The 23,606-nt window shown below is 38.9% G+C and overlaps 1 pseudogene; it reads left to right on the forward strand.

Annotated features, from left to right (window-relative positions):
• Nucleotides 1–812: 812 nt before the first annotated feature.
• LOC148593684 (uncharacterized) lies at nucleotides 813–12,918 on the forward strand (annotated as a pseudogene).
• The last annotated feature ends 10,688 nt before the right edge of the window (nucleotides 12,919–23,606 follow it).

Below are 23,606 nucleotides of genomic sequence, written 5' to 3' on the forward strand. Positions count from 1 at the left end.
CTTTCCATGTAAAAATTTTTCCTAATATCTAACCTGAACCTCCCTTGATGCAACTTGAGGCCATTTCCTCCTGTCCTATCGGTAGTTATTTTGGAAATAAGATCAACCCTTGTCTCACTACAGCCTCCTTTCTGGTAGCTGTAGAGGTCTCCCCGAGTCTCCTACACATTACATAATCCCAGCTCCCTCAGCCACTGTGCTCCATAAGGTCTGTGCTCCAGTCCCTTCACCAACTTCATTGTCCTTCTTTGGACATGTACCAGTGCCTCCATGTCTTTCTTGTAGTGAGGTGCCCAAAACTGAACACAGGATTTGAGATGTGACCTTCACCAGCTCCCAGTACAGGTAGACGATCACTTCGCTGGTCCTGATACTAACCAGGTTGCCATTGGCCTTCTTGGCCACCTGGGCACACTGCTGGATCATGTTCAGCTGGCTGTCGACCAGCACCCCCAGGTCCTTTTCTGCCACACAGTCTCCAGTCATTCTGCCCTAAGCCTGTAGCGCTGCATGGGCTTGTTGTGACCGAAGGGCAGGACACAGCACTTGGCCATGTTGAACCTCATAAAATTGGCCTCAGTCCATTGATCCAGCCTGTTCAGATCCCTCAATACGGCACCACTTCCTTCAGTTTAAAGAACACAACATTAATTGCTTATTATTTGTTATTAAATTATATTAACACTCTTCATTTATTCTCCTGAAGGGTATCATAAAGCCAGAAAGGATGAAGAAATAGTTTCTCAATTAGAGACAAAGAGACTCTTGGAGAAATTAAAATAGTTCCAAAAGTAAAGAGGCTTGTTGCAAAAATGCAGGGAGCCATTACTATAAATAGATGTTTTGCTGACTTAGTGAAGCAGATAGAGGACAAGAAGGTAGGTAGATCTTTCAGTCTCCAGGTGTTCAGTACTAAGGCTGGATGGATGTAGCAGAATAAAAGAACTGAGCCCTCCCCATGTGTGACACAGCTGTAAATGGGATGAAGTATATGCTGCACCATACTGCGTCTTTGCTCCGGCTCTGTAAATACCCTGTGGTGTGAAGGAGCAGAGCAGCAGCCATGTGCTGCATGGGGAATGCCGGGGTGCACAGAGCTGCAGTGGTGGGGCATGGGGAAGGGTAAAGCCCTGTTAGCCTTTTCCTCAACCAGCACAGCCACATCTGACTCAGATAAAGTGCTTAGTGCAGCTGTCAAGTCATTTAGGAGATCCAGGTTTGATAAACATGCCTGTTGTGATAAATGTTACTAGAGCTGGAAATTGCATTTAGCTTAAAAAATTCATCCAAAGCTGAACATCCTGTCTGGTGTAAAGAGACGTACTCTGCCTTTTGGCTGTGTGGAAGCACTCTGTTAGATCTTTTTTTTTTTTTAATGTCTATTGCTACATAATGTTTCTCAAGGGGAAAAAAAAAAAAAAGAGAGAGAGAGAGGGGGGCAGAAAAATACTCAAATCGCCTTATCTTGTAAGATGCGTTTTTGTGATAACTTGAAAGCTTCTGGAAAGTTTTGAAAGAACAAATAAAGTGAGAAGATAGATGATTATATCTGCAATATAAAGAAAGTTAACCAGAAAAACAAGTGCTATCCCCCTGATTTCCTCACAGCTCGCAGACACCCAAACCAGGATCACCTTAAAAACCTTTTAGTTGCAACTGAATGAGACTTCAATGTAGTGGCGGATGCATCACTACATCTGGTGAAGGCACCCAGATACTCAAGAGCTAAATGTGAGCTAGCACAGGTACCATGTAGCTATGGCACCTTGGAGCCTGAAGATATTTTTTCCTACCAAAAGTTTTGTCCTAGCTTGGCTAAAACTATTTTCTTTAACTTCTACAACTCCTTGGTCTCAGTATTTTTTCTGTGGTGCTCCCCTATGAGATCTTACTATGTATTCAATTACTTCTGCATGCTTTGCTCTCTTACTGAAACCAGTACCGATCATTTCTGAAAAGTCCTTTGGGAAGTTTTCTGACCTTTAGCAGTTCTCTTTAGATTCTTTGTTACTTTTATGAGCTTACTCAATTAATTTACTACCATGCAATATAAAAGTCCCCTGCAATTTTACCTTTCTCTTAAAATGAAAGAATAAGTACAAAAGCTGACATTGAAGATTTATCTGCCAGTTTTGCCACTGTACTGTTGCTGAACAAAGAGACTACTGAAGGACAGATAGCTGAAGTCACTTTTATATTCAATGTAAGAATGCAAAGAATAAAGAACTGAATGGTTATTATAACAGGCTAGTGAAAAAAATGTAACATTAAATCTTTATTTTATGTTTTACTATGGTACACATCCCAACAAGCAGATTTCATACTTGTGTGTGTATCAGGAGTGCCTAGTGATAAGCTGACAGTTTCTAATTTTGAAAATTCATCTTCAATGAGGCATGAAAAGAAAATTTTGCTTGTACTATCACCTTAATTTTCATGCTTTTTTAAGTTATAATTCTACTATGAATATTTCAAAAACAGTTGTACATTGTTTCCTTTAGAGCTTAACAGAAATGACAGAAATAACCATGTGAACTTCTTAATGAAGACTCCTGATCAGCATTAGCTAGCAGCAGAGTAAAATACACATTGTATTGTCTCTGTTCATACAGCATTGTTTTATCACTTAAGTGCTGAGAAAAGATCTCACAACTACACTTTTGCAAAGAGGAAAAGAGAACATACATGACAACAAATTCAACAGTTGCTTGTGAAAATCTTGCGATTTAATGACCCCTAATTAGGTTAATTGCTTATTACTTTCTATTAGGTAATTATTTGAAAATAGTTTTTGTTTTTTCTATTAGCCATTTAGATGCTACTATGTTTATTTGAAATTGCCACTGTACTCTGTACATGTCTCCTGATATTCTTAAGCTTCACTGTATTTTCTCAAACAACAAACATGCTCAACTGTATATATTTATACAGGCCAGAAGAGTATCCTCTACAGAACATCTACTTTAAATGACAACTTCAGTTCTTTTCAAGCATTGAAGTAATGGAATAGAAAGCAATCATTGACATAAAATCTTGCTTGGGCTTAAATAAGCATATTTGTTGATGTGATTAACATCATGAATGGCAAAATGGGGATTATAGAAGCACTTTTTAGGATTTTTTTTTGTATTGGTCTATATCCCCTATAAGCAAAACCTACTTAAAGAAGTCAGGAGGGACAAAGAGAAACATTTATAATTGTGTGCTAGAAATATTGCTTTAATGTTTAAATTTAATGTTTAGTTGCTTTAATAAAAAAGTACTAGAAAATTTCTTTACTCCTTCAAAAATGACTTAGAGGCCAAATATTTGTTCTGTTTACTTACAAGTTACATTTATTCCCAAACTCAAATTATACTAAAAAAAAATAAAAAGACATTTTACCCTCTTCAAATGAAAAGGGTCTATAAACCTTCTAACTCTAGCCGATTCCAATTTTTTGGAATTTCTCAGCTAAAGCTGTAATATTTATATGGTCAAACTGTAAAAGCCAGCAGGAAGGAAAAGTGATTTGCTTTTGAATTCATAATTCTGCTTCCCCTTCCTCTCTTCTGCAACGGTATATTTTGTGAGTTCAGGAACTTGGCAATAGCACGAATAACATCAGAGAATTTAAAGACTACTTTAAGATTTCAGATGAGTTCAAATGACAGATTACAATATAAAAGTTTGAATTACTAGGAATCCTGACTGCCACGGGACAGGCTATTTGACTGAGAAGAGAGTTATCAAGATATATGTGTTTGTGTGTGTGCATGTGTATATGTACATATCAGAATATATATGCATATTTTATTGTTTAAAATCCAGTAATGAATGATTAACAGGGTGGCTTTGAAATTTCTTGACACTAACTGTAGTTCAAGGCAAAACTAATATTTTAGGAGTGTCTAAGGCTTGTGAAGAAGCCAAATATTTTTCTGGTGCTTTGGTTGTCTTAATGAACTGGAAGTTACTGAAGCTTACTTTAATCATTTGTGACCTGCAGCTGCAGTTATTAATGAGAATAAAATGTGCATAATGCAAGTTTCAAGAGATTGAGTCTTTCTGAAATGGAAAGGAAAAATTCTTACTTAAGATTTTGGCTCAGTGGTGCTTAAAATATATTTATATCTGCGTACATATATTAAATGACCCATGAGTAGAGTTTGACTTTCACACTGGAGCTAGGAGGAGGATCTTACTGTGCCAGACATGAACTCCACACTTGCTTATGTTGTCTGAAGAGATCAGTTACAATTGCCTCACGTACTGGATGATCTGGTGAAATATAGCCCAGGCATCCTCACTTTGGAAGCCATTTCCATCATACAATGGAGAAGAAGGTGTTTGAGGATACCCAGCATGCATTTTTCTAGGGTAAATATTTGATAAACTTGGTTGCCTTTATTATGAAGTGAATGGATCAATGGATGAGGGAGAGCTAGATTTACCTTGGGTTTAGTAAAGCTTTCAACAATGTCTCCAATAGCATCCTTGCAACCCATATGGGGGATTATGCTTTGGTTGAGTAGACTTCTAGATGGGTAAAATGTAGCTTGATCACTGTCCTGAAAGGGTTCATTAATCTTTCATCCATGTTGTATCTGGAGGCTGGTTATTGGTGGAGTTCCACAGTTATCTACCTTGGAACCTATTTTGTTTAATATCTTCATTAAGGATTTGGAGAAAAAGACAGAATCAACCTCTACTGGCTTGCAGATGATCCTGACCTATATATTACAGTTAATATACCAAGGGCTAGGCTGACATTCAGAGGGTTCTGGGCAGGTTAAAAGAATAATCCAATTGAAAACTCTTTGAAAAATCAATAAAATCTTGCACCTGGGATAGACTAAGCTCCTGCATCAGTGGAACAAGATTAGGGATTAGAAAACAGGAGCCAGCAATGTGTCCTAACAATTGATGATGACCAACAACATCCTAGCATACTAGACTGTATGAAAAGGAGAGTAGTCATTAGATAAATGAAAGTGAGTATTCCCTTGTATTTGACACTTACTAGATTGCATCTGGAAAACAGTGTCAGTTTTAGGCCATCAGTCCAAGAAAGATATCAGCAAACTGGAGCAAGTTCAGAAGACAAGAACTTGTTGTGGGCTGAGGAAAGGGCCTTACTCAACCTGAAGAAGGGGGTAGTGTTGGGGACTTGACAGCAGGTCCCTGGTATCTACAAGGATGTTATTCAGAAGTCAGGACCAGGCACTTTTCTGAGGCAAGAGTCAATGGTCATAAATTGAAACAGAGAAAGTACTAACTGTCTACAAATAAAAGAGAAAATAATTATGAGGACAATTTGGCATTGTGACGGGGTGTCCTGAGAGTCTTTGGAATATCTTTCCTTGGAAATTTTCAAAACCTAACTGGAGAGAGCTAAATTATCCAGTCTGTATTCAGTGTTGATTCTTCTTTGAGCAGGACATTTGTCTAGAGACCTGTTGAGTTCGCTACCGATCAGAATGATTCTGATTTTAAAACTGCAAAATATTTTGTGGGCATAGCTTGAAAGTAACCCAATAAAAGGGCAGCATGTTCCAAATTTCATTCAGAAAGATTTGGATTTCACAAAAGTCATCACATATTCATTTTTGTTCATGTTTCTTTTTAAAGATATTCTATACCATTTCTGTCCTTGTTATATTAGTTGATGGTTTGGAACATGGAATCAAAGTTTCCTAATGCTACAGATATGAATTTCTAATAAATGTGTTCATTAAATAATGCCTGGCCGTTAATGGCATCAGGTTAACAGCAGGCAACACAATTTTAATAGTGCTCATTTTTATGCACTGTAACCCATATGGTGTTTTACCTTGGTTATTCCCACTTAAGGAGGCAAAACAGTTCAATTGGTCTTTGCTGGATTTCTAAAGTTTTCTTTCTTGAGAAGGAAAAAAGGATAGGAAAGAGGAAGGGATATAAGAAGAGACAGATATCTTTTATTCTGTTCCACTCCTATGGAAGGATCTCATCCCTTTTCTGTAGAGATGTCAGGAAGGGTAGAGGGCTTAGACCTTATGTAGACCGGGAGTTAAAAGTTTTGAGAACAGCATGAATTAATTAATATTTTGAATAGAAGGGTTTTTTTAATGTATAGTAAAATCAAGCTTTCATCTTGGATAGAACCTATTTTTAATTTAATTTAATTTAATTTAATTTAATTTAATTTAATTTTAAAAAGCTTCTGAATCTTGGATTTTGTTATTTAAAGACAAGATAAGATTATCATGCTGGTTATCTAACCTGACACCTATACACTCTTAATTTGGTCAAGAATCTGACTTTTTAAAATAAAAGACAAAGGTGAATCACCCAAGAGCTGACAGACTGTTAAAGTGGCTGACACTACTGATGGCACCTCAGCACAAAGAAATATGGACTGTGAGAGTGTGTAATTATCAAGGACCTAATAACATGGTGTACTGAAGGAATACTTGATCAGGAGCTAAGCTAATCTACATTTCAGTGTCAAGTGCCAATGACCCACACTGGCTATGCAATGAAGTTGAGTGCAGATAGCATAAAATCATTAACATATGTTAAACTGATCAGGATAAACCTACTTGGATGAATGCAAGCTGGAAACTGAGAAGAGTTCTTCTGGCTTCCTCTTTTGAACTGCCTTAACTATTTCTGAGATTATATTTTACATACCATGAAAATAACATGCATGATAATACAGACGAGAAACAGCGAATTCTTTGAGTGAGGAAAATGACTCTAAACCAAATAGGAATTGAAGGTACTGGCCAAATTACCTTTCTGCATTTCCCAATTATTAACACACAAATAACAGTCCAGGCACAAACAGTCCTGGAGGTTCCTGCAGAGCGTCGACGATAACTTTTTGATGCAGATTGTGGAGGAGCCAACGAGGAGAGGTGGACTACTGGACCTCGTGCTACCAAACGGAGAGGGACTTGTAGGAGATGTGAAGGTGGGGGGGTAGCTTCGGCTGCAGTGGCCATGAGTTGGTGGAGTTCAGGATCCCATGAGGAGGAGGCAGGGCTGTAAGTAGCCTTGCAACCATGGACTTCAGGAGGGCCAACTTTAGCCTCTTCAGAGACCTCCTCGGGAGAATCCCATGGGCTAGAGCTCTAGAAAGAAGTGGGGCCCAAGAGAGCTGGTTAGTTTTCAAGTGGCACTTCCTCCATGCCCAGCAACAGGACATCCCTGTGTGTAAGAAGTCAGGCAGAGGGAGCAGGAGACCTGCGCGGATGAGCAAGGAGCTTGTGGCAATGCTCAAGCAGAAGAAGGCGGTATACAGAATGTGGAAAAAAGGAGAGGCCCCCTGGGAGAAATACAGGAACGTAGTCAGGGAATGCAGAGATGCGACAAGGAAAGCTAAGGAGCTTTTGGAATGCAATCTGGCAAGGGATGTTAAAAATAACAAGAAAAACTTCTTCAAATATATTAACAGCAAAAGGAAGATCAGGAAAACATGGGTCCGCTGGTGAACGGGATGGGCACCCTGGTTACGAATAACAGAAAAAGCAGTTACTGAATGCCTTCTTTGCTTCGGTGTTTGCCAAGGGCAGCCCTTTAGAGTCCCAGGCCTTCGGGAGAAGAGAAGAAGCCTGGAGAGAGGAAAACTTGTCCTGGGTAGAGGAAGATTGGGCCAGAGAGCAGCTAAGGAAACTCATTACCCACAAATCCATGGGCCCTGACGGGATGCACCCCAGAGTTCTGCATGAGCTGGCAAATGTCATAGCTAAGCCGCTCTCCATCATCTTTGAAAGATCCTGGAGAATGGGGGAGGTGCCAGAGGACTGTCACGCCAGTCTTCAAGAAAGGCAAGAAGGAGGACCCAGGCAACTACAGGCCAGTCAGCCTCACCTCCCCGGAGGTGTCCCCGGAAAAGTGATGGAACAGCTCATACTCACTGTTGTCTCCAGGCACATGGAGGACAAGAAGGTGCTCAAGAGTAGTCAGCATGGATTCACCAAGGGGAAATCTTGCTTGACTAACCTGATAGCCTTCTATGATGGAATGACCAGCTGGATAGAGGAGGGGAGAGAAGTGGATTTGGTCTATCTCGACTTCACCAAGGCTTTTGACACCGTCCCTTACAACATCCTCCTGGGCAAGCTCCGGAAATATGGGATAGATGAGGTGGACACAGTGAGGAATGGGATTAGGAGTGGATTAGGAACTGGCTGGATGGCAGAGCTCAGAGGGTGGTGATCAGCAGTGCAGAGTCTAGTTGGAGGCCTGTAGCTAGCGGTGACCCCAGGGGTCAGTCCTTGGTCCAGTCCTGTTCAATTTATTCATCAATGACCTGGATGAAGGCACAGAGTGCTCCCTCAGCAAGTTTGCTGATGATACCAAACTGGGAGGAGTAGCTGATACCCCAGAGGGCTGCGCTGCCATCCAGAGGGACCTGGACAGACTGGACAACTGGGCGGTGAAAAACCTCATGCAATTCAACAAGGCCAAGTGCAAGATTCTGCACCTGGGGAGGAATAACCCCAGACACCAGTACAGGACTGAGGACTGACCTTCTGGAGGGCAGCTCTGCAGAGAGTAACCTGGGTGTCGTGGTGGACGACAAGTGAGGCAGCAGTGTGCCCTCGTGGCCAAGAAGGCCAATGGGATCCTGGGGTGCAGTAAGAGGAGCGTCTCCAGCAGGTCAAGAGAGGTGATCCTGCCTCTCTACTCAGCCCTGGTGAGGCTACATCTGGAGTATTGTGTCCAGTTCTGGGCCCCACAGTACAAGAGGGATGTGGAGCTGCTGGAGAGAGTCCAGCACAGGGCTACAAGGATGATCAGGGGTCCAGAACATCTGCCCTATGAGGAGAGGCTGAGGGAGCTGGGCCTGTTCAGCCTGGAGAAGAGAAGGCTGAGAGGGGATCTAATCAGTGTCTATAAGTACCTCAAGGGAGGCAGTGAGGAGGATGGTGCTGGCCTCTATGCAAGTTGCATTCACTGGTGGCCACCGACAGAACTAGATGTAATGGCCAGAAACTGAAACACCAAAAGTTCCACAGGAACTTAAGGAAGCATTTTTTAACAGTGAGGGTGACAGAGCACTGGAACACGTTGCCCAGAGAGGTTGTGGAGTGTCCTTCTCTGGAGATCTTCAAAACCCACTTGGATGCAGTCCTGTGCCACATGCTCTAGGTGACCCTGTGTGCACAGGGGGGTTGAACTAGATGACCTCTAGAGTCCCTTCCAACTTTAAGCATTCTGTGATTCTATGATTCTACTGCCCTTTGTACCTGTTCCTAGTGATAGCACACTGGCTAAGTAAGTAGGTGGACAACGTGTTCAACATGAATAAAGACATTGGGCCCAGGTCTTTATTCTGCTATCCAGACTCTGAAAATTACAGAATTAGCAGTGGCAAAATTACTTTTTTTCTATTTATAAAGCTCTTTGAAGATAATAATTCATCATGGCAGTGTTCTACTGATTGCAAGAGTCAAATTAAAGTACAAGCAGGGATTGAAAACGCTTGTGTGCAGGGGAGGTTGGACTAGATAACCTCTAGAGGTTCCTTCCAACCTTAAGCATTCTATGGTTCTATGATATCAAAATGAAGACAGAAAGTAACAGAAAACCAAATTTAAATGACTGTGCATCAACCATTTAGCAAATATATTAAAGGGATGGTGCGCAATGGGAAATATCATTATGGAGTTAACTCATAGTTAAAAGATACTTGTCTATGAATGTGTTTTTAGAAGTCTCTGAAGTAACCAATAGCTACTAATTCCTCAAATACAAAGAATTTAGCTGTATATATTGTGGTAAGTCAAACAAAACTTGTGAAATGTGAAGGCCTCTATTCCATCAATACCACAAACACCAATGTTGTCACCATAAAACTTTTAATCGTCCTCAGTCAGACACTGGTAAATGTACCATGTGACTGACTTGAGCAGCATACTTATAAATAACAAAAGATTCTGTAATCTTTCATGTTCAATGTGTCTTTTATATGTGACTGTGTGAGATGCTGTACCCGTGCTTCCAGCCTAAGCCTCATTTCATTTACACAGCAGATATGAATTTCTTATGCAGATATGAATCTCTTATTTCTTTATATTTCAAGTTTTTGCCCATTCTTACCTAGGTTTTTAAGTGACTAATCCCTGTTGGGTCTGAGTTTACACTCTGCAGTTGTTTGTGTTGTTTCTAATAACTGAATTTCATAATATCTGTAATAACAGTTTCTTTCTACTCTGTTTATAACTTGAGCTTTTATTTGAATGTACTGTTATGAAAGATTCATCTTTGATTCATTTTCTTTCATGAAATAAGGGAACATTTTTTCTTCTGATCTTTTTTTTTTAATACTTCTGTGCTTTCACTGCATTGCATACTGTTCTTGTATGTTTTGAAAGGCATGAAATTTACATTTGTATTTACTTTTACAGCTCATTTTTTCTACATTTTGCTGTGGGGGAGTAAAAATATAATTTCCCCAGGAGGGCTCATTCTTTTCAAACTAATCATAGAATCATAGAATCATAGAATGCTTAGGGTTGGAAGGGACCTCTAGAGATCATCTAGTCCAACCCCCCTGCATACGCAGGGACACCTAAAGCACGTGGCACAGGACTGCATCCAAGCGGGTTTTGAAGATCTCCAGAGAAGGAGACTCCACAACCTCTCTGGGCAGCCTGTTCCAGGGCTCTGTCATCCTCACTGTTAAGAAATTTTTCCTTAAGTTCCTATGGAATTTTTGATGTTTCAGTTTCCGGCCATTTCCTCTAGTCCTATCAGTGGCCACCACTGAAAAGAGACCATCCCCGTCCTCTGCACTCCCTCCCTTGAGGTATTTATATACACTGATTAGATCCCCTCTCAGCCTTCTCTTCTCCAGGCTGAACAGGCCCAGCTCACTCAGCCTCTCCTCATAGGGCAGATGTTCCAGGCCCCTGATCATCCTTGTAGCCCTGCGCTGGACTCTCTCCAGCAGCTCCACATCCCTCTTGTACTGTGGAGCCCAGAACTGGACACAGTACTCCAGATGCGGCCTCACCAGGGCTGAGTAGAGGGGCAGGATCACCTCCCTCGACCTGCTAGAGATGCTCTTCTTAATGCACCCCAGGATCCCATTGGCCTTCTTGGCCACGAGGGCACACTGCTGCCTCATGGTCAACTTGTCGTCCACCATGACACCCAGGTCTTTCTCCGCAGAGCTGCTCTCCAGAAGGTCAGTCCCCAGCCTGTACTGGTGTCTGGGGTTATTCCTCCCCAGGTGCAGGACCTTGCACTTGGCCTTGTTGAATTGCATGAGGTTTTTCACCGCCCAGTTGTCCAGTCTGTCCAGGTCCTTCTGGATGGCAGCACAGCCCTCTGGGGTATCGGCTACTCCTCCCAGTTTGGTGTCATCAGCAAACTTGCTGAGGGAGCACTCTGTGCCTTCATCCAGGTCATTGATGAATAAATTGAACAGGACTGGACCAAGGACTGACCCCTGGGGGACCCCGCTAGCTACAGGCCTCCAACTAGACTCTGCACCGCTGATCACCACTCTCTGGGCCCTGCCATCCAGCCAGTTCCTAATCCATCTCACTGTCCACTCATCTATCCCACACTTCCGGAGCTTGCCCAGGAGGATGTTGTGAGGGACGGTGTCAAAAGCCTTGGTGAAGTCGAGATAGACGACATCCACCGCTCTCCCCTCGTCTATCCAGCCGGTCATTTCATCATAGAAGGCTATCAGGTTAGTCAGGCAAGATTTCCCCTTGGTGAATCCATGCTGACTACTCTTGAGCACCTTCTTGTCCTCCATGTGCCTGGAGACAACAGCCAGTATGAGCCGTTCCATCACTTTTCCAGGGACGGAGGTGAGGCTGACTGGCCTGTAGTTGCCTGGGTCCTCCTTCTTGCCTTTTTTGAAGACTGGCGTGACATTGGCCTTCTTCCAGTCTTCCGGCACCTCCCCCGTTCTCCAGGATCTTTCAAAGATGATGGAGAGTGGCTTAGCTATGGCATCTGCCAGCTCCCGCAGCACTCTGGGGTGCATCCCATCAGGGCCCATGGATTTGTGGGTATCGAGGTTCCTTAGGTGCTCTCTGACCCAATCTTCCTCTACCCAGGGCAAGTCTTCCTCTCCACCAGCTTCTTCTCTTGCCTCTAGGGCCTGGGGCTCTAAAGAGTGTTCTCTTCTGTCATAGTGCAATTCAAACCACCACAACAGCAAGAGCACACAAGACTTTTTTATATTTCTGGGCTGTTAGCAGTTACTCTTTGAAGTGTTTTTTTTCCCTGTTTGTAAAAATTTATGACACTAATAAAGCATTACACTACATATGACTGTAGTGTGAGCTATGAATTCTACTGAAATGGAAAGATAAAAGCCACAAGCACACATTCAAAGAAGGACAGATCTGAATAATTCTAAATATGACTGAAAGTGTAGGTATTTGAGGTAGTAACATGGTGACTCATGTTATTCTTTAAAATAGAGTGGTACTCCCAGGCATGTGCTGTTGAAAGTCACTGTCCTGAGTCCTGGTAGAAAGAAATGATGTTTTATTTTATGTTTGCCTCACATTCAAGATGCTGGAGGTAGAAAAAATAGCAATGCTATGTGTTTACATTAATCTCAGTATAGATAAAATGGGAGGGGAGACTTGAGAAGGGGTGAGAGAGATATGCTGGCAGGCTAGTAATCGCACCCAATGTATCGCCACGTGACACTAAGTAATCATGTGCATGAGTGATCTGGAATTTCTCCTGGAGACTGATTTCTAGGTAGTTTACTTCTTTATCTGTTATACTGTGTGGTGCATGATGTAAGTCTAAATTTATATCAGCATATAGCTTGATACACTGATTTCTTTCTAGATAATGTAAAGATATATTCTCCTTAATAGTATGACTATGTTTTGAGTGCCCTATTCATAGCATAAAGATCCTTTTACTAGCCAGGATGTGATTGTTTTGCCTCCATGTCAAGTCTAACCTCCAAAGCAAAAAAAAAAAAAAAAAAAGAGGATAATAAAAGATCACAGGCTCGAAAACATGCCCCTGATAAAGGAATATGATTTCTGAACTCCAAAACTAAGATTAATTTCAGAGTTAAGCCCTGAAAGACAAGCAAGTTCAATAAGTGCTGAAATGCATGAGTTGTTATTACCATCAATGTAGACTCTGAACATAAATTCAGATTTAATATCTTGCCTTTCTTCTCCTTAGTATTTATGTTTCATGTATAACAATTGTTAAGAGCAGATTAGTACATTTAGCAGTTACATCTGCAGCACAGAAAGAGAACGGGACTGTACAGTTTGCTTCATGGAGTGGGACATAACGATTAACTCTATGATTCTCTATATATACTCTGATTTACTGGCTCTGGTGATGTGTGCTTTCCTGAAATATGTTACATAAGCAGTCATCATGTCTACACCTAATTCGAATTTAGATTTAGAGGGATTATTTTGTTTTATTTATTTATGTATTTTTGCTTTAGATGTACATGAATTTCAGGGTGTTTGGCATCCACTGAAGTTTAACTTTTGTCTGTCATGAAAAACTGATAATACTTCTTAATCAATATTGAAAAGTTGTTGTATAGCCAGGAAATTTATATCTAAGATCAAATCAAGGAAAAAAAAGCTATCCATGAACAAGGAAAGAGATGCAGCATATGATTACCAATAAGTAAATGACCAATTAAACCTGTGAAATGTTTGCAGATATATTTCTATAATGGCATATCTACATTAATTTATCCTGCCAGTGTTTTGGTGATTTTTTTTTTGTTTATTTTGTTTGTTTTGTTTTTCCTCAGGTGCACTGTGTGTTGTACACCTAAATACGGCAACTGATGTGAACTTCTCTGCTGATAAATATGCATTACGGTATATGGTCATACAACCATTAAGAATAGCACCAGACTGAAATCTGGCAATCTTTGCCTTGCACCAATTTCTATTGTAGATCAACCTTATGGATGTCTTCTGGAACAAGGGCGCTGTTAGGTGAAGCATTGACTAAATTAGCATATGTAAAAACAAACAAAAAAACCTCTTAAATAATTTATTTTATTAATAATTATAACATGCCCATATTTCCATACGTTTCAAATAAAAGTGTATACTACTTTTCAAGCAAGTCCTGCTGAAAATATTTTCATAATAATGACAATGTTCAATTCTTCCATAATGGTATTTTTCATTACCATGCAAATCCTTACAAAATTATGAACAGCTTTTCATGAATTTTCATAAATTGTGCTGCTGATATTTAAATGGTAGTCTAGCAGTCTTTCCAAATGCTTCTCTGAAATAGGGATTAGTTCTGAAAAGAGACAGAAGTTCTTTGGTAATAGCTGCAAGACATAACATTTTTAGATGATGATTTATGCTTCTTTAGCCAAAGGATGATTCTAACATGCATGCTATCTGATTCACCATTGCATGTTACCTATATCTAGGAAATCGATTTTAAACAAAAAGCGCCATCAGCTTCCTCTCAACCTTTCACTATTGCAAGCCACACACACTGAAACCTCAGTCGAGCAGCAAGACAACACTGCTTTTTCAGGAACTATTATCTTGCTCTAAATAGGCATTGATTTCAGAGACAGCATTTATCCTTGATCAAGCCTGTTGCTTAAATTTAATTATTGTCTTCCTCCTAAAAACGTCTAACCTAGCATGATGCAAAGTTAAATACCCAGTCCTTTTTTATTTTTTTTTATTAAATGTGTTCAATACTGTTGAGCTTTTCCCCCCATGTTCAATCTATAAACAAATGAATAGAAAATGAACTTAATAAATCACTAGTGACAGGTTCAAGAGAGCCATGCTGTTCCTTTTAACTGAATGTTAAATGAATATGGTTAAAGATATAAAAGGAATTTGATAATGAGGGTATATTATTGCTCTGAACTGCCTGTAACCTTTGAGATACTTCTGTAAATTTTAATGAAAATCCAGTGCTGGCTTTGTCACATTGAAATCAGACTAATCAATTAAACTTCACTCAATTTACATTTATCTTGCTGGTGTTTACCTATTTTGTATGTGCTTTATTTTTTGCTAACATGAAAGAAGCCAAATTGGCTAAAGAATACTTATGAATTTCTTCTGCGAAGAAGCATCTTATTTCTGCTGATTGATTTCAGTTCCAGATTAAATTATCTAATTTGAGTGTCCCAAGAAGGCAGGAGGGTCAAAGTTCCCATTTAACTAAGTGGAAATATAGGTTCAATTCATTTTCCTTCCATTTTCCATCTTCCATTTGCCATTTTCCTTCCATTTTCCTGTCATTTTCCATAGGTCTGGTGTGTAACTGTCTTTCTTAGAGGTAATTAAGTGGACCATAATGACCCATCCTGCACCTGTTCTGGGTCCTGTCCTGTTTCTGTGGGTGTCTGATACTCTAGACTTCACATGTCTTTAGATGACAGTATGTAGGCAAAATAAGTCACTAGGTCTCCATCAATTGTAAAGGGAGTTTGAAGACGAAGCACATGTGCAAACACCCTTGTGTAGACACCTTGGTTTAACGTCGCACATAAAAACTGACTACCACTTCTTGAGGTCTTGGAATGTTTACCCTAAAATCCAGGGTATTTTTTATCACCAGAATTATCAATTGATATTAAATCATACAAAATTACACAAAATATATCAGAATCAAAATTACCATTCAGAATAATAGACAGTAGCAGATAAAAATCACACCTGACCAAAAGTCACCTCCTTTTCTGGAGTCGTCGTGTTAGCTTCAGATACCTGAATGGGGATTAAAAATCAGGCTGCTTTTGTAAAACAATGTCCATGATGCAATTTTCCTACTCTCCAGCAGATGATTTGGAACATCATATCTGTTAATATCTTCAGATAAGAATCTTGTAAAATAAAGATAACAGTTTTCTTTATTTTCAAGTGATCTTTTTCTTCTTAAAATAGGGAAGCACCATACCCATTGTGACCCTTTAAGTGATAAAACCTAAGCCCTCTTTTATCAATCCTGAAAAAAAATTCTCTCTTGAATGACCTTCTATATCTTGGATGATATTCATTAAATTACAAAATAGAATATGAAGTCTCAAACTTCAGAGCCTTCAGCCTATAACCAAGGTCAGAGGAATGATTACAGGACACCAAAAGCTGCCTTTGAAAAAGATCTCCTAATGCAATGACTCCACTCTGCTTTCACACATAGGGAAGTCAATGTGATCAGCTTCCTTTTGCCATTTTCATATTCCAAACAGTGTGGGGGAAAAATGTATTTTTTGGAACAACATTTAAATCCTAATTGACAGTATTTCCACTACTTTCTTGAGCATGGACAAGCAGGATAGGAGAGCTGGTAATCCTCTTGATTAGAAAAACAAATGTATGAACAGCTCATTAGACAGGTAACTGCACTTCCACCCTTACAGAAAATTCTTCTGATAATAAGATCTGACGGAAAACTGAAAAACTCCACATGTGGAAAAGTACAATTTGCAGTGATTAATCTCCATGAAATCTTCCTTAATGCTCAGCTATTCTCACTGAAGTTATATATCAACACACTGGTGTTCCTCTCAGGTCTGGTTCCTTCTACTTACTAATTCACTATTCACTATTGGGTAGTTCCAAGGGGAGCTCTTTGGCTGCTTTTGCAAAGTATTTCAGCATTGGTAGGAATCTATGCAAGTTGTATTCACAGTCTTCAAACAAAAATCCTTATTTGTTTGTAGAATTGAAAATCCCAAAAGCATATCTGTATTATTTGCCTCACTTTATTTGAATCTTTTTGAATGACTGAAGTTCCCTTTTAAACAAAATCTCATGCAAGTATTTCTTTAAAATATTATGTTGGAACAGACAACTAAACAGGTTATGTTGGTTTTAGGAATAAATAATATTATATAGCTTCAGAAAGACCTCTTTTATTTGAAAGTGTTTATTGGCAGTTGACAGAAATATTTCACAGGTATAACTTTTCTGTATTTCAGGGAGAACAGAGATTAAAAAAAAAAGGTCTTAGTAAACTGAGCAAGTAACTTTTTCAATAGAAATAATAATGCATCTTGTCTTGGCTTGGTTTCACAACTGAACTGCAATGTTATGTGTGAGGTATATTCTCTCATCATAATATGTCCAGCTTTTTTCTGAACTCTTTTTCTAAGATTGCCAGTTGTGCATATATTACTTTGGTCAGCTAAAAAGAAGTGCTGATTTCCTGGTTGACCTCTGTTCTTGCCCTCTATATAAACTCTGCAAAACAGTTTGCCTCTGGTTATGAGTGTTAATTACAACAAATCTGGTTATAAGCGTTCAGCAGCATTCCAAAATATGAAGCAAGAAAAGGAAGGGAGAAAACAGATAAACACATCCCTGTATTTAGATTCATAACAATTCTGGTTGTGCATGTCCTATTTTTCTGTATTCTAACATTAATATTTACAAGCTTCAATTTTTGAAAATAGATGTGAAATATAACAGTGGAAACCCTTTTAACATTTTATGAAAATTTTATTTTCAAGACTGTACCAGCTTATGTCTTTAAAGAAACTAATCTTCTTTCCTACACTCTTCTTCTGTGGTCTGTATTGCTGCTCAGCATTCAGTTTGGTTGCATAACTCTTATCATACATTTCTTTAAAATGAACAGGAATAGTTCCACTGAATCCAAGAATAAAGCTTGTTTCTTTAAGCAATCCTTCTTTTTTATTGGCATTCCATATTCCCAGAGGATATTATAAGAGCAGGATCCCCTTGTACAGGAAATTGCAGTAGTCAAAATAAAAGACATCCTCTCCTTCATGAGGACATTCTATTCTATATAAATCGGTGTTTTGGTCTTGATTTGGAAACACTTTATGCATACTCTTAACACTTTCAAATTACAGAAGTACATGACTAAATTTGTCATTAGGTCCAATATTCTTTGATTATCATATAATCATTCGACTTTGTACAAAGTTGATATTGAAATGCTAGCAAATCAGAAATCTTAATAGTGGGCAAAAAAAAAAAAGGATATCCATATAGTTCTTAAGATTTGTTTTGCTATAACAGTTTGCATCAACCTGTTAAAAGTTTGAAAACATCAATAGAATAAGTTAACATGTTCTAAAACTGCTCTACTTTGTAATTATCTTTGAAATGCTCAGTGATCCACCGGACCAATTTTAATTTTTGAGGATTTCTTTGAAGGTGCATTGGAGTAAAATCACTTTTTTAACAGGAGAGGCAGGCTTATATTTCATAACACGCCATTATCACTTTTTGCATACACAATGTCAAGATAAAAAAAAAACATGAATCTAAAAGTGTATTATATTCATTCTCACTCCTTTGTGTATGACTGTCTTTGAATTTCTAAGAAAGCACTGCTTTTCTTCACTCAGTCTGAGCTGTTTCAATGTGCTTCCTTTATGAATAATTATTTCAATATACAGTTGGCACTAACACATTGTTTATTTTCACTGGAAGCAGGAATGATTTTTTTTTAATCAGAAAATTGCATATTGTCACTCTGATCTTTCTAAAAAACTTGGACCCACTGACAATGATTACCGTAGATCTGCAGAGTCTCAAAACTTGTAATTCATAATTGTTTTTCATGGTTAAGAGAAAATAAAAGAGCTGTAAATGCAGTGGAAAAAGAATAACATTATTCAGTCTTTTACACCTTCTTGCCCCTGCAAATAAAAACAAGAGGATCTCAGGTCTACATTCCCTGAAGCTCGTTTCTAGGCAAGAAATAAAGGATTTGGTCTAAAACTGTATTTTTTAAAGAAAACTTTTAAGGTTAATCTTTTATCAAAACCTAAATTGGTGAATTTACATAAAACCTATGAATAAGCTAATCATATTATACATACATGTTTTTATGAATTAAAATAAACTTAACCATGTTTTAGACTCCTCAGATTTTTAGTCATGGTGCAGAATTCTTTGGATACCTAGCTAAGTGTTTCTGAAAATATTTATTCATTTTGAAAATATGATAGCTTTTCTCACAAAACCCTTGTACCAAAAATCCATCTTACACTGTTTCTTCTAGTAAAAGTCACTGAGTTGCCATGTAGTAACAATATCACATGACTCATGATACTTGCTGCGCCATCCAAAAAGATGAGAAATATATGGTTGAAGCAACTCATACGAAGAGACAGAAGTTGAATATGTTCAGTTAAAGTAGACATCTGCAGTTAGAATAGAGCACTATGAGCAAGGAACATGACAAAAATAAATAAATAAAAACTCCAAAACAACAACAACAAAAAACCCCAACATTAGGCAATTGGAAGGAATGCTATTGACTCCAAGTTTTGGAAGAATTCCAAAATGACAATTGTGATACTTTTTGCCTGCTATCGGTGAGAGCTTTCCTGTCACATTTCCTACCAACTTTCCTTTCTATTCAACTGTTAGTGCTGGGTCCAATTTAAATCAATGCATATTAGCAGCAAGTTCATTTAGAAAAAGTCCTCTTTTTTCAGTTGCTGAAAATATCCAGTAATTTTTATATGAGCAATAGTTGGTATCAGCACTGGTATATCTGAAAATTGACTTTTCTTCCCAGTGTCTTCTCTCTTGCAGATTGCAGTGGGAACATCTGCAGAAGATCTGGTGAGGAGTCAATTACCAGCAGAGGATGCAGTCTCAGGCCCAGCATGTAAAGCTCTCACTGACCAAATGCCCACTGGGGCCAGGTGTGTTTTCTATTCTGCCTGCAACATCTAGCTGCTTCCCAGGCAGCAGTTTGTCATAGTTATTACAGTTAAGATAAGGAAATAATCCTGGAAGATTAAAGTGAGGGCCTTTGGGTTACATAGCGGGGGAGTCCAACCTGTGCATCCAGCCCATGCCTCCAGCAGCCTCTGCCACCAATGACCCCTCCTGGTCATTGGTTCCTGGGTCTCCATGTGCAGTCTAGAGTGTAAATCCTTCATTAAATCTATCCTTTTCAACCCGATCTTGAACTCTTAGTGTCTCTCTCCACCGTTCTTGCCTGCCTTGTGCTCACATCCGATGTAGTCAATGGGATAGGGGTGGAGGTCCCTCTTTGAGGGCAAAATGGGCCCCCAAATGAGGGGGAGAGAGTGAGACCCTTTCGTGCTCCAGGGCAGGGGGTATCATTACTCTCACCACTCCGACCAGAAAGAACAGGGCTTTCTGAAATAAATGCTCAACTAATTTGCAAGGAATCAGTACTACTTGTGATTTTAAAGCATCAGAGCTGCAGTAGGATGTGCAGAGTTACTAGAGTGGCTGTTAAGGCTGTGGGGCAATGGGGCAAAGGAAGTTTATTTTACTAGAGAGGAGCTCAGTAGGTTGGGGGTTCTGCCTGGAGATCTTAGGTTGTGCAGTGCCCTCCGCACCCTGCAACAGCAAAACCAACATATTTTCCTCTCCCTGATGGAGTGACTGATGAAGCTGCATTTACCCTGACTGCTGTAGGCGTCAGTGCTGGGCTCACCAGGTGGACGACAATTGCAGCAAAGATCAGCCAGGTGCAGCAGTTAGAGATGTTCTCCAGAATTTATTCCCTTGACTTTACCAAACTGTATCAGGTCTCCTTGAGCAAAACCATCTGGACTAAGATGCTTCAAGCTGTCCCCCTCACCCATCTTAAAGCAATGATGCTACCTATGATGGGGATTGGCACTGGCACTGCAGAGGAAGCAGCAGTGCTATTATCTCAGTTAGCAGAGGTGTCTTCTATTAGCAGAGATACAAAGTCTGGAAACAGGTAGGTAGATGGATAGACGTGAAATAGAAAGAAACGGTGCTTCCTCTTCAGCGTGGAATGCAATTTCTTTATTAAATCCATCCTGTTGAACCCCTCACGAACTTTAGTGTCTCTCTCCACCAGTATCCGACCCTCTCTTGCCCAACTTGGGGTCATACAGATATTCAACAAAGATCTGATGTTTATCATAACTAAACAATAGTTCTTAGATTATTCAAGATATGGAGTTGACATTGCTGAAGTGCACAGTCAGCAAAGAAATAAAACTGGGGACAATTTTATCACAAGCTCCAATTCTGCCACTTTGCTGCATGAGTAAAGAATCCATATTTAGAAGATATAATAAAGACTGAATATCATAAAGAAGCTATAATAAAGATCTGATTGGAGGAAAGGGAAAGCAATTCCCTATAAAGGAAATTTGTTAGCTCTTAAATGTGCCATTTTTTCAGAATAAAAAGAAAAGTGACGGTGATCTATTTATCTTAGCATTTTGTATGGCTGCTTCTCACTCTCATGGTCCTAAATATGTTTCACAGTTTCTCAGGCTGTTGCTTTGGAAAGAAAAAAATAATCTTTTTCCAGATTGCTTTTAACATTGTCTTTTATGAAAATGACAATATCTTTACATTCTCATTCCTCCTCCCAACCTTTTACTGCATTTGAACCTCTACAATAACCATTGACCTTTTGCAAATTTCAGCCAAATTGAACGGAGGGATAGAGGAAACCAGCTCTGCTTGAGAAAAAGGTCACAGGAAGATTTCATGCCCTCTTCAGCATGACAGAATTCATACAGAGGTTAAATTCTATAGCTGTGGGAAAAGCTCCCGCTCTCTTAGATACAAGTCAATGCCAGTCAATCATAAGACACTGGAAACCAAATTTCATGGAGATCAGTAGTACATTGATGATCATGCTTAACAGCCATTAAACATAAATTTTCACCACTTTGGGTTAGTAGGAACTGTCATCTGTAGCAGTAATCTTTGATTGTTACATTCTTTCTGCTATGTTTTATATTCTGAAGTAGACAAACACAAAGATTTCTCCACAAAAAGATTCTGGCCTAGTTTCTGTCCAATGAGAACAAGCAAAATTTCCAACTAGGCTTCACTAGAACAAGTCTTTTTGTGGATTGATGACAGTTACCATAGCTAGGTGTCATTTGAGATTTTCTCAAAAATCTCACAAAAAAATGTGGCAAAAGATGAAAAGCTTTTTTACCAACCTGACAACAGAGTGCTGTGTGTGCTTTACAAAGTGCTTTACTGGGGTAGTAGTAGTGATTCATCAGATGATAAGAATTAGATACGTAGGTGAGTACAGCTAAGTACATGATATTTCACACACTCTGAGACACTCTCTGAGAAAGGACACATACAGAAATCCTATCAGGATTTTGCAGATATAGGATGCCACAGAAGTAGGACATTTATTTTACTCAAACTTCATTCTGCTTGAGCACCTGAAGTCAGGAGAGTTGGTCCATTTTCTCTTACAATGCCATACAGGAATAAAAGAACTACTGCTATTGAAGGTAGAGAAAAGACAAATAGTCTCAGACTCTCTTACCTGCCTCATGGTTCTTTTTCACCAAGTATAACATTCTTTTCTTTATTCTTTATTTTTCTTTTTTTTTAATTTCCATTATTCATCTATGGATATTACTTCTTTTTAATGGGAGAATATGTGGAGTTCTATGGTAGATCTACTGAGCTGTGCCTATCTTTCATTTGTACACCAAAATGATTTGTTACAAATCATAAATACTATGGCATAATGACATACAAAAAAGAACAGATAAACTGATCTGTTTGGTACATATGATAAATGGATAAATGTCCAAATTATTCTGCTAATCCATATTTATCTCAATTAAATCACTACTTCCCTGCAAAAATCCACCCAAGTTTAGAGTCAACCAAATCTAGCAACAACCTCGGTACACATCAGTTCTGTTGAGTTAAACAGTAGAAAAAATAACTCAGATTACAACAGCACTAAAATTTCTAACGTATATGAAGCATAAAGAAAGTCCTTCCTATCATCGTATGCCAAGGAGTATCTGTCTGCTTCTCCCACTTAAAACTCTGCATATAAAATACTCTGTTGATAAAAATGACATATAAACCACCCTCTAAAGCAAAGCAATTACATTTATATTACCATACATGAGTTAACCTTTCAAGAGTTAAAACTCTAGCAGATCTTTTATCTTTTATTGTTGTCTGATGCTTTCAACAGACAGAACAGTCACTTTATGTTTAGGAGGTTGCCTTCCCAATTCCCAGGGATGGAATGTGAAAATGAAAAAAAAATAGTGAACTAGATTCTTAAATGTAAGCTTGACATTTGTAGATACTGATAAACTTCACTTGAGAGGGTGGATAGCCACTTCCTCTCCTCCCCTGAGGTCTGTGACTGAAGTACAAGGAGAATATCTGGTACTTTAAGTGATATATATCTTCCCTTGACTCAGAGTGAGTATTGGAAGAAAAGATTTTCTTTAAATGAATATATTTAAAAAATATTTTATACTATTTCAGAAGTGCTGCTTTTTTTTCCCTCTGTTACTCACGAAATACAGACTTCTTTCTCCTTCCTCAAACACTAATGAAGTCTTAAAAGTGAAAGCCAGAATGGACAAGTATAACCATGAGTCAGTTCTCTTACTCATTTTTTGCAGAAGCTGAATGGATTTAAGCACAGCTTCCAGACTTTAGCTCAAAGAGTTTATGTGCAGATGTTCGTTGCTCGTATCTATTTTGTACTATTTATTCTTACTGCTATAAAATTAATCTTTTTTTTTCCAAGCTTGAATTCATCAAAGTTCAAATTACACATGTTTCTATGCCTTTGTCTGCAGGACTGAGCATCCTCACTATCCCAGCTCTTTTCCTTGAATGAAAGCCTATATTTTGATTAAATCACCTTTTAAC

Source organism: Tinamus guttatus, unplaced genomic scaffold (assembly GCF_059628265.1).
Source record: "Tinamus guttatus ecotype Peru unplaced genomic scaffold, ASM5962826v1 Tinamus_guttatus_pri_ptg000355l, whole genome shotgun sequence".
NCBI lineage: Eukaryota > Metazoa > Chordata > Aves > Tinamiformes > Tinamidae > Tinamus > Tinamus guttatus.